The 10,483-nt window shown below is 42.1% G+C and overlaps 1 protein-coding gene across 1 annotated transcript in view; it reads left to right on the forward strand.

The window, feature by feature from the left end:
* LOC135218109 (BRISC and BRCA1-A complex member 1-like) overlaps positions 1 to 3,231 on the forward strand; it is a 97,124-nt gene extending 93,893 nt beyond the window's left edge. The window contains exon 7 of the mRNA XM_064254255.1: positions 2,415 to 3,231. The gene's annotated coding sequence lies outside the window, so the exon portion shown is untranslated. The remainder of the gene's footprint in view (positions 1 to 2,414) is intronic.
* Positions 3,232 to 10,483: the final 7,252 nt, after the last annotated feature.

Below are 10,483 nucleotides of genomic sequence, written 5' to 3' on the forward strand. Positions count from 1 at the left end.
CTCCTTTTCATATTAGCCTTTTTTATAGAGTTTCATATATCAAAATGTGCGAAAATTCATGATCCAAAAAAATACAATAAAAAAATAATTGAAGGTTGGTAGCTTTTTTCCCATCTTCGAAATATGTGCATATGAAAAAATATATATATTAAAATTTCGACATTCGGTCAATTTAACTCGTCCGAAATGGTCGAAATCTGCAATTCTAATCTAAAACTCTTACAGTATCGTAATATTCAATCATTTTTTTTAATTTTGAAACAAATTGGAAGTCTCTAGAACATTATTTAGAATTACGGTGAATTTTTGAAAAAAAAATATTTTTTTTGCGTCCGCGCGTTACGAATTCGTACATCATTTGTGATAATATGTTTCCGGTGTTACTTTTATTGTTTTACAATGTATTATATATCAAAATGATCGCAATTTAGTGTAAAATACAACGCAAAAAAAAGTAACTGGTTAGCTTTGACCGTTTTCTGCACAGCGTGATTTGAATACAATTATGTATGATTTTTTTTTTTTCGCTACCATATATCGCATTATTTACATATGATAATGATATTATTTTTCATTTCTGATGGTTGCATTCTAAACTTCAGGCAATGACAAAAAAAGGAGCCAAAAATGAACTCTTAATCTTCAAAAGTACGCGCGCTGTAATTTTTTGAAAAAATTATTTTTTCCACTTCCGCGCTCACTCCAAACCAGGCCCGGCATACGGGAGACGTTTTGATTTTTAGGGCTCCGGCTTAAGAGGGTTAATGAATTGATATTATTGCTGTATAAATTAATATTAATATTTGAAAATAGTAAATCATTTATTTATCATACTAAAAAACATACATCTTTGTAGTATAGAGAGAGAGAGAGAGAGAGAGAGAGAAAATTATAGTGATTATTTTCTTGGAAAATACAAAGAGAGAGAGAGAAACTGTGCTAAACTATAAAGGATTCTTATCTTATCATAATATGTGTTTTTTAAAAGCGTTGTAAACTCGGAGCGTCGGAAGCGTCAGCGTCGTAACCTCGGAACAAGTGTCGTAACCCAGGGCGGATTTTTCAATGAATATTTAAGAAAAAGCGTTGTAACCTCGGAACGTCGTAAGCCGGACCCGTCGTAACCTGGGAACCGCCTGTGTATATATATATATATATATATATATATATATATATATATATATATATATAGTAATATATATATATATATATATATTACTATATATATTATAAATATATACAGTATTTGGGTAGATGACTAATAGATGAATAAAAATTGTGGTCACTACTGCATAGATATGGTATACTAATTGGTTATAGAATGAGGTAAAATTTGCATTCCTGAATTTTGTAGTTTAATTCATGGTATTTTTAAACCTTATGTAACTGGAATACCCATAGGTTTTTCTAATTGTTGTTATTACTTAGTACTATGTTAATCAAATAAGAATATAAAAAAGTAGGGTAAAACATAATATGAATTGGAAATTTAACAACCAATGCATTATCAAACAAGTAAATAGTACTGTATATGTATATTAGTAGTTGTTCAAAATTCAAGACAAATTAGCATGGAATTTCAAAGAAGTATTACAGCCTCTCCTCTATGCAAGGATCAGCAGTATTAATTTTATCTTTGTTGAGGTGCAAAATAAATAAATAAATAAATACATTTTAAAAAATTAGGAATTCTCATTTTAAAACCTTTTTACTTGAACAAGTACATTCTTCTGGCTGAAGAAAAATTTAATTATTTACTATATGTGAACTCTACATAGAAATTAGAAGAGGGTACTTTTTTAATCATTATGATTACCAAGTAATTCTTGAAAGGCCTCCGAAAAGTAATTATATCTAAAATAGTTAAATTAGTTGAAATAAGAAAGAAGCATGACACTCTTGCTCTTTTAAATTTGCTAACATTTCCAAGTGATGCAGTTTATCATCATTAGCATCACCATAAATATTTTTATGTCATCTTTACTCCCTACAGTATGTGGTTCGACATATTTTCACTGGTATATAAGTTACCCTTTCTATTCTAAATTGCTTTGCAATATACTAGAAAAGAATTGTACTGATCTTGAGTTATGAATATCTTCAGTCTTTGGGTTTATGCACTGTCGACCGTGCATTTTATTCTTACAGTACAAATTATATGTACATGTATATATAAACACTGAAAAAGTCCAACTTTTATAACACCACAAACACTAGATCAGTGATAAGCTAACAAGTTTTGAACTTGTTTAAAGGCCATGATGAATACTAGATATGACAAAATAGCAAAATGTGTTCCCAATCATTTTTTCTGTGTATAGTTGGCAAGGCTGAGGGGAGCATTCTAATTTTAGGTGCATTATCAGGAGAGGTGATAATAGTTGTATATTAATTTAAATAAATTTTTGTTTCAGGGAGACAATAGGATAACAGTTAGCTGCCTTCCTTCATGTTCTTCATCTTTTTCACAGTAAGTTTTAATACCACTGACAATAAAGTTTAAAGAACACAAGGGGGATATGAATGCATGTGTAACAGTAGTATTGTATAATTATTTGTAGTTCATTGTAATTTTTTTGTTATTGTATATCTTCCTAATGTTTCATGAACTTCAGATTCTGCAATTGTAGTGCAGAGGGACAATTTTTTCTGTGATAAGAAGCAAATGCTTCAAACATGGTATTTTTTAGGATATTGTATTGTTAATTACTTTGTGGACATCAGAAAGATGTGTATGGGTCAACAATATATGTGTATTGTAATGTATCATGTAATTTTCACTGTAGCCTATAGCAAGATCATTATACTCTGACTCATGATGGAAGAGTTCAGATGTGCTATTGCTTTCAACTACAGTGTAGCTCCTTATAGTATTGTTAAATTGTAGTTATAAAATTAGTACTTAAAGTAGCATCAAGCTCATAGTGTTTGTTCATCTTAGCTAAATTATGCTAATGCATTTTTTAGAATATTGTGTGCATAGCTAAATTATACTTATGCATTTTTTAAAATGAGTGCATTTCCATCATATTCATACAGATATTAGCAGAAAATGTATACCTAATTTCATTGACAGTTTACTATTTACATTGGATAACTTTCATATAAATTTTGCTATTGCCTTATTTTAGCAACTTTTTTCAGACAATTTAAAATTAAAGTTTTTACAGCAATGTTTACCCACTTTGTGTGTTTGTTTTTATTTACTTTATAAATAAACATGACCATCAATTTTATTTACTTTATAAATAAACATGACCATCAAGAAAAGTACTATTGATTTTCAAAAGCTCTAAAGAAAATACTAGTATAATGTGTTCATGCAGTGAACAAATGACTTATTAATGATTGTGTGATGGATATCAATCAGTGGACAACAGCTTAGCTGAGAAGTAGAATTACACTTCAAAGAAGAGTGATTGTTTCACCACTAAGTATGTTATCATGTCCTTCCTTTGCACTATTAGCTACTAACCAGATCTTTTGTGCTTGTCTTCCATCAAGTTTTATACTCTGAATTACTCTAGAAAGTTTTTTCCATTTATTTTTGTGATGTAGACTGTAATATAAAGAATTTACTGCATAAATTAGGCAAGAGGGATAGGAACCAGCATTTAGTGTTAAAATGCCTTGGTGGCCAGCCCTTTGAAAGCTAAATAAATTAGGTCAGTGATCTGGTTAAACTACTTAATAATAACAATAATAATTAACACATTTATTTCTACTTGCTAAAATTGACTTGTTCACAATAGATAGGTTTTATAGATGGTGCTGCACTACATTACCTGCAGATGGAGATAAAGTTATGAGGTGGCTAATAAGTGACCATATATTAAATTGGTATGCCCAGTCCTCAGACATAGTAATAACAGGTACATAGACCCTGCTTATGGGGGGTATCAGTTATTAGATTTTCAGGACCAGTAAGTGATTTTTGGTGCCATTTATCAATGTCAGGAAGCAGTTTATTGGCGGTGGTAGGTGGTTTATTGGCGTCGGTAGGCGGTTTATCTGCATCATAAACAGTTTATTGGCAGTGATCAGCACTTACAGCATCTAAAACACCATTGATTACCATAATTACTGTGATGTTTCAGTTATTGCTGATTTTCAGTCATTGGTGCTCGCCCGGGAACAGAACCCCCGCTGTTAACTGGTGACTGTTTGTACTACTTACTATATGTACAATATGTTTTGATTTTTGCAATGATATCTTAGTTTGGTTAAACTTCCTGCTAATAATGTTGATAATTTAACAATGACATACTTGTTACTGATGATTCAATTGAATGGAGTTAATCTTCAGTTGTTCATATACGGAACAAACCTTCGGTCTTAACATTAGGATAATACTAGCGCCAAGCTGGAAACCGGTAGAATTAAAATTAAACCTGTGAGATCCAGGGACTATTGGCATCTATACCAGGTCACAGGGCATGCATTACCTGGGTAATGCCCTCCGCGTCTGATGACCAGCTAGTTACTTTCCTACCGGGTTTAAGATAGGAGGGGATTACTTTCTATCTGTTTTAAAGCCGTTTTTTTAGTTTGCTTGATTTTATTAATTTTCACTTTTTAAATTTCTTTCGCTGCGTGTTCTCAGTGTGGGTGTGATCTGTAAGGTGTGTGTAAGTTGTGAGATAGAGATTTTTACTTCACCAACGGGAGCTTCTTCCGGTTTTCGGAAGAGACAAAGCAAATGCCCTGGAGTGAGTGGGTTTCCTTGTTCAAGATTTTTAACTTCGGTGGCTACAGATCCTCTTCCAACGTGTAGTAGGTGCAGAGAAAACGTATGTACTATTACTAATCCTTGTTCAGTTTGTCGTGGTTGGTCAGTGGAACAGTGGAGAAAGTTTTATGAGAAAGGCCAGTACAAGAGAAAGGAGACGACGCCATCTATGGATGACCAAGCTTCATTGGCTTCTTTTGTATCGGTGATACACCAGACTGCTCCATATGTTTTGGCGCTGCTTTTGATTTTTCCCATACTCCTTCAGTTTCTTCTAGCGATTCACTATCGGAAACTCCAGGAGGGGTTTTAGGTAATTTTATGCATAATTATGCTCCGTTATTCCTGGCATGGAGGGGGGAGCATCGCCATCTTTGTTCCAGGTGCCGGCTTTCGATGCACAGAGAATGGAGGGTACATGGACAGCTTTAGGCCTACCAGGCATACCAACCTTGGAGAGATTGCTTTCGCATTATATGGTGTGATTCCAGTAGGGCCTGACTGCGCTGAATGTTCCTCATCCCCCTGGCCTGCACTTTATGGGAACTAATGCCACGGCAACGTCAACAGCTTCAATGTTTCCGGCGATGCAGAATGATGGAGGTAGTTTTGCTGCGCAAGCAGGGCTGCCAGCAGCAGCCGCACAATCTCTCCTTACAAGATTGGTGATATCACAACCGGCTTCTCTATCTACTTCGTTGCCTCCCGAGCCAAGTACACTTTCTGACTCGTTGGTACACACAATGATGAAGAAATTACAAGATCTAGAGGAGAAGATAACTAAGAAAGATTTGTCTTCTTCTCCGTCTTCTTCCTCTAGCTTGGCGTCATCGCTAAGTTCGATGGCAGTACTGCGTGTACCAGTCAAGCGTTGGAGGATACAGGACCTTGTGACTGATCCTTGGGCCAAGAGGAGGAGTGAATTCTTCTTCATCATTGAGCCAGGACTGTCACATCCCGGCCAGCAACAAAGTAAAGAAGTCAGTGGTTGGTAAGCTTAAAGGTAACGGACAAAGCCGTTTACAAGCGTCCGAACGAGCAAAAGCGTCGACGGTCGCCGGGCTGATGGCCGACGCGAAGTTGCCAGCAGAGACTACAAAGAGTCTAAGAGAGACTACACTGCCGTTGGTAAAATCAAGGGTAAGTGGGGAAAGTTTGATGAAGAATAAAGATCAGATACCAGTTTCGCCTGTAAGACCTTTTAAGATACGGAGAAAGGATGAGAGAGCTCCCATTAAAAGGTTGAATAATAAACAGTTGGTATCCTCGCCTGATACGTTGGTAGCAGGCGTTGTTCGGCTCGATGAGACATCAAGGCCGAATTCCCCGACGGTCGTTGGTGCCGATATTAATAGAGATAGAGAGGAAATTATCTCGGATTCCAGAGAGCCTTCATCATGGAGATATAGGCGGGATTCTCGCTCTAGATCTGCGAGCAGAGGAGTTAGGCGGTCTCGTTCTCCTACTGACTATTCGGGATCGAGCCGACAGCGGTCATCTGAGATCAAAGATGCCGCGGCCGTAGGGTCAGACGACCATGAAGCACCTGGACGTTTGTCAGTGGATAGGGGTGAGATAGCGTCTCCTGTGGCGGAACACAGCACTGTAGAACCAGAGAAAGGAGAAAACCAAGAGTTTCTAGCTTTGTATGTGGGAGTGATTGATTTGATTCATCAATTCAATAACCTTTCAGGGAGCACAGAGACACCTGCCAGTATGCTTCTTCCGGGGATTGACATGATGTTTGGATTGAAAAAGGATACAAAGGTGTCGTATGAGTTACCATGTTCAAGTCATGCAGAGTCCGTTTTACAACACGTAAATGCGCAGATTGCTGGAAGGGATAATTCCTTAAGATCGAATAGATCGTTTAAGTTTATTCCCCCTCCAATGATGAAACATAGGAAATATTACCGTATATACTCGCATATCATGCGACTTTTGAAACCTAATTTTGAAGCTAATTTTAAAGGGGTCGCATCATACACGCAGTATAAAATAAGTGTACCTTCTATGCTTTCCCAAATCGGCAGATTGCGATAGTTACTACCGGAGGAAAACAGTAGATCTTTTAAAAAGTCATGCTTTACTTGTACTTCACTATATCCAGTGATATTGTATGCATTCTCATATTACTATTGTATTTTAAAATACAAAAGAGCGATCGTGCGCCATTTGCATTATTTTGGTTTATACAGCATGTTTAACTATTCTAGTCTAACCATCTATAATTTCCAAATCAGTTGATTAAGGCGCAATACCGAAGGAATTTTTACTTTTTGTTTTACTCGGTAAAAGAAACATTTGTTACTTGAATTATTATTTTTATTTTAGGATACGCAGTCAAGTGAAAATTTATTAAAGTAAAAAAAATGCATAAAATTAATAAACTAAAATCCTCCAAAGTCGCTCTCCGTGTCCGTATCATCAAATACTGCTCTGAATTCTTCGCCATCAAGGCAGTCATATTCGTCATCTTCCAGATCTTTGATCATTTCATCTTCATATGGAAGGTATAGTCTTGCCACCGTGGCGAGCTCTCTGGCGTGGCTTTTAAAGATCTGCCTTTATGCTAATTTTACAATAACAACAACTGCCCGTGTTTGACAGACCTTTGAATGTCCTTGAGACAAACCCCGAAGCTATAATTATAAGTTGTTCCGATACGTAATACAAACCCTCGGTCCTTTAACAATAGGAAGGTAACTAGCGGCAGCTGGGACGGTCGTAAGCTTCGAACAAGGGGAGAACGGTAGTTAACTGCTTGTCCGATCGTGCGCGCGCCCGCGCGCCCGAGAGGTGAAGAATCACTTTTGCTTTCGGCCGCGGGTGTGAAGGACGTGTTCGTCATCGCTCTCTGCCCGCTTCATCGTCGTATGCTTTGTTTATATTGTGTTTTCTACTAATGGTTTGTTTGACTTGAAAATGAAACTGTAAGTACACTGTTTTCATTTTCATTACTTAATTATGAACCAACATGGAGCTATCGCCGTAGATGCGGCGATTTCCTCTCTTTTCATGAATTGAACCCTTGAATTATGTCTCGGTGCCGACGCTCGCACCGAGTCATGTATTTGGGCGAAAGTGTGTAATTGAAAAATGTAAGTACTTTTTTCATTATATTTTTGCCCTGTGCGTTCGTTACCGAGAGCGTGATTGCGCTCGGCACGAGCCTTTTATTTTGTATGATAAAATGCAATGAAAGTGGATTCGCAATGCAGTATTCTTTTCATTTTCATTTATTTATTTGCATAATTTAATTTGGATCAATTTTCGCTCTTACCCGGGAATTGATCCTTACGATTATTTTCTGTGAAAGTGAATCGCAAGTGCAGTATTCTGTTTCATTTTCATATATATTTTTATGATAGCATCATATTATTTGGATCAAGTTTCCGTTCTTACCCGGAATTGATCTTTTCCCCTTTAAGTTCTATGAAGTGAATCGCAAGGGCAGTATTCTGTTTCATTTTCATATTACTTTTCACTGCTGTGCGGGGGTAGGGGAAGCGAAGGTCTGCCAGGAAGTCGTCGGAAAGCTCTCCCGCGACTCCCTTGGTATCCGATTCTTCGTCTTCTTTCCTGCCCCCCGCTCAGCTTCTTCGTTTGTGTTTTTGTATTTGGGGTTCTTCCTTGCGTTGGGGTGGGGCATGTCTCCCCCCCCGTGCGTGAGGGAACCCCTCTTACTAATCTGTCTGTGCTACCGCAGGTGCTACATCCGTGGGAGACGACCTTGGACAGGTATGGGCCACTTCGGCTGCAGGGCGTGCCTAGCATCCACGATCTGCTGCAGCGTCTAGCGAGGTCTGGGGCGGTGACCTTGGAGCGGTCTCCACTACAACCTCCACGGCCGCTTATGCTGCTTCCCCCCGCTGGTCTACACTCCCCATGCTGTGTCGGTGACGCCGTCTGCCGCTTCTAGGGCCGGTCGCCGCCGTACCGAGGAGGGGTATGCCGCCGCCGCCTGTGTTTTCTTGTGTGTTGCCTGCCCCAGACTTCCGCTGTTCCAGCAGCTCGCCCCTGGACCGGCCGCCAGTACCCAGGTTCCCGCTGGCTGCCGATGATTCTACGAGGCGATGGCTGGGCCTGCCGTACCTGTCGCTGATGTGGTTCCCGCTACTGGCTTGGCTGTCCCTTCTGTGTTTACCGCTGCCGCTGTTCCTGCCGCTCCTGAGCTGGTTGCTGTTCCTGTCGCTCCTGGTTCCTGCGCCTGTCCATGCTGGTCCTGCCCATGGTGTGTCTTCCCCAGTCCCAGGTCCTTCCGGACAGGTGCAGTCGGGCCGTGTTGCTTCGGCAATAGGCCTGACTCCGGCCTGGATGGAGGACCTGACGACTGTCCTGCGTGAGCTGACGAAGAAGAGGAAGGTGTCATCTTCGTCTTCGTCTGCTGCTGCCTCTTCCCCTTCGACTTCTAAGGCCCATAAGCCGAAGAAGAAGAAGGCTGCCTCCCCCCCTAAGAAGTCTCCTTCGGGAACTTCTAAGGGCCCGTCCCACCTCGGTGGGACGGGGGGTCCTTCTGCTGGTCCTCCTGCTCCTTCAGGAGCGGGGCCCGTCTCCCCTTCCGTAAGGAAGAGATAGACGGGGACCAGAGGAGTATCGGTTAGCTCTGGTACTTCCTCGCCTGGTGCTAGCGGCGATGCCGCTACGCCAGGTTCCGGCTCGGTCTCTCGTTCGCAAGAGATCCCGAGTGTACGCTCTCCCTCGGGAGACCGTGCAGCCAAAGTTTCGGCGCCAAGACCACGGCACGGAGCAGAAGGCTGGCGAGAACCGCTCAGGTGACTCTCGCCAGGCCAGCGGCCGCTCTCGCAGCGACCAGCTGGTAACCGGGGTTTTCCCCCTAAGAAGACTCCTTCGGGAACTTCGAAGGGCTCGTCACACTCCGGTGTGACGGGGGGTTCTTCTGCTGGTCCTCCTGTTCCTTCGGGAACGGGGCCTGTCTCCCCTTCTGAGAAGAAGAAGAAGACGGGGACCAAGGGTGTGCTGGCTACCGCTGGTACACCCTCGCCTGGTCTTGGCAGCTCTGCTGCTAAGCCAGGTACCGGCTCGGTTTCTCGTCCGCGAGAAGTTCCGAGTGTACGGTCTCCTTCGGGTGACCGTGCAGCCAAAGTTAAGACGCCTGAGTTCGCTCAGCGTCATGACCGAGGCACGGAGCAGAAGACTGTCGAGAGCCGCTCAGGTGACTCTCGCCAGGCCAGCGGCCGCTCTCGGTAGGCTACCAGCCGGTACCTCGGGTGGAACGTGACGGTCTCTGACCGGCCACGGGTTGAGGCTGGGAAGAGGTCCCCCAGGTCCCCTCGACCGACGGTACCAGCCTCGGCTGGTACCAGCGGTTTGACGTGCCGCGAGGACGCTCACCGGTCTCACCGCGAAAGCGAGCTCTGCAGGTCACCTGACCGCCGCCCCCACAGGCACCGGGCGGATACGGTGACCAGCAGCAGCTCGTCTGACGCACGGGACCGGGGTCGACGTGCTCAGTCGAGCCGCTCGCCACAGGTGAGCGGCACGGCCAGGCCTGCAGATCGATCCCACCGCGGGTTGGTGATCGGCTGCAGCCCCCCACGTACGCTGGTCCTGCCAGCGAGCGGGGGGGGAGCGTCAGGTCTGTCCACTACCTTCAACTTCCTCGGGCTACACCGGGAAGAGCGAGGTAGCTAGGAGTGATCATGAGAGGTGCGCCGCTCACGATCCCATCATGACGCCGCACGTGCCACGTATGGTCTTAGGACCAACCAGGACGTACGCGCAAGTGATTGG

Source organism: Macrobrachium nipponense, chromosome 9 (assembly GCF_015104395.2).
Source record: "Macrobrachium nipponense isolate FS-2020 chromosome 9, ASM1510439v2, whole genome shotgun sequence".
In the NCBI taxonomy this organism is placed as follows: domain Eukaryota; kingdom Metazoa; phylum Arthropoda; class Malacostraca; order Decapoda; family Palaemonidae; genus Macrobrachium; species Macrobrachium nipponense.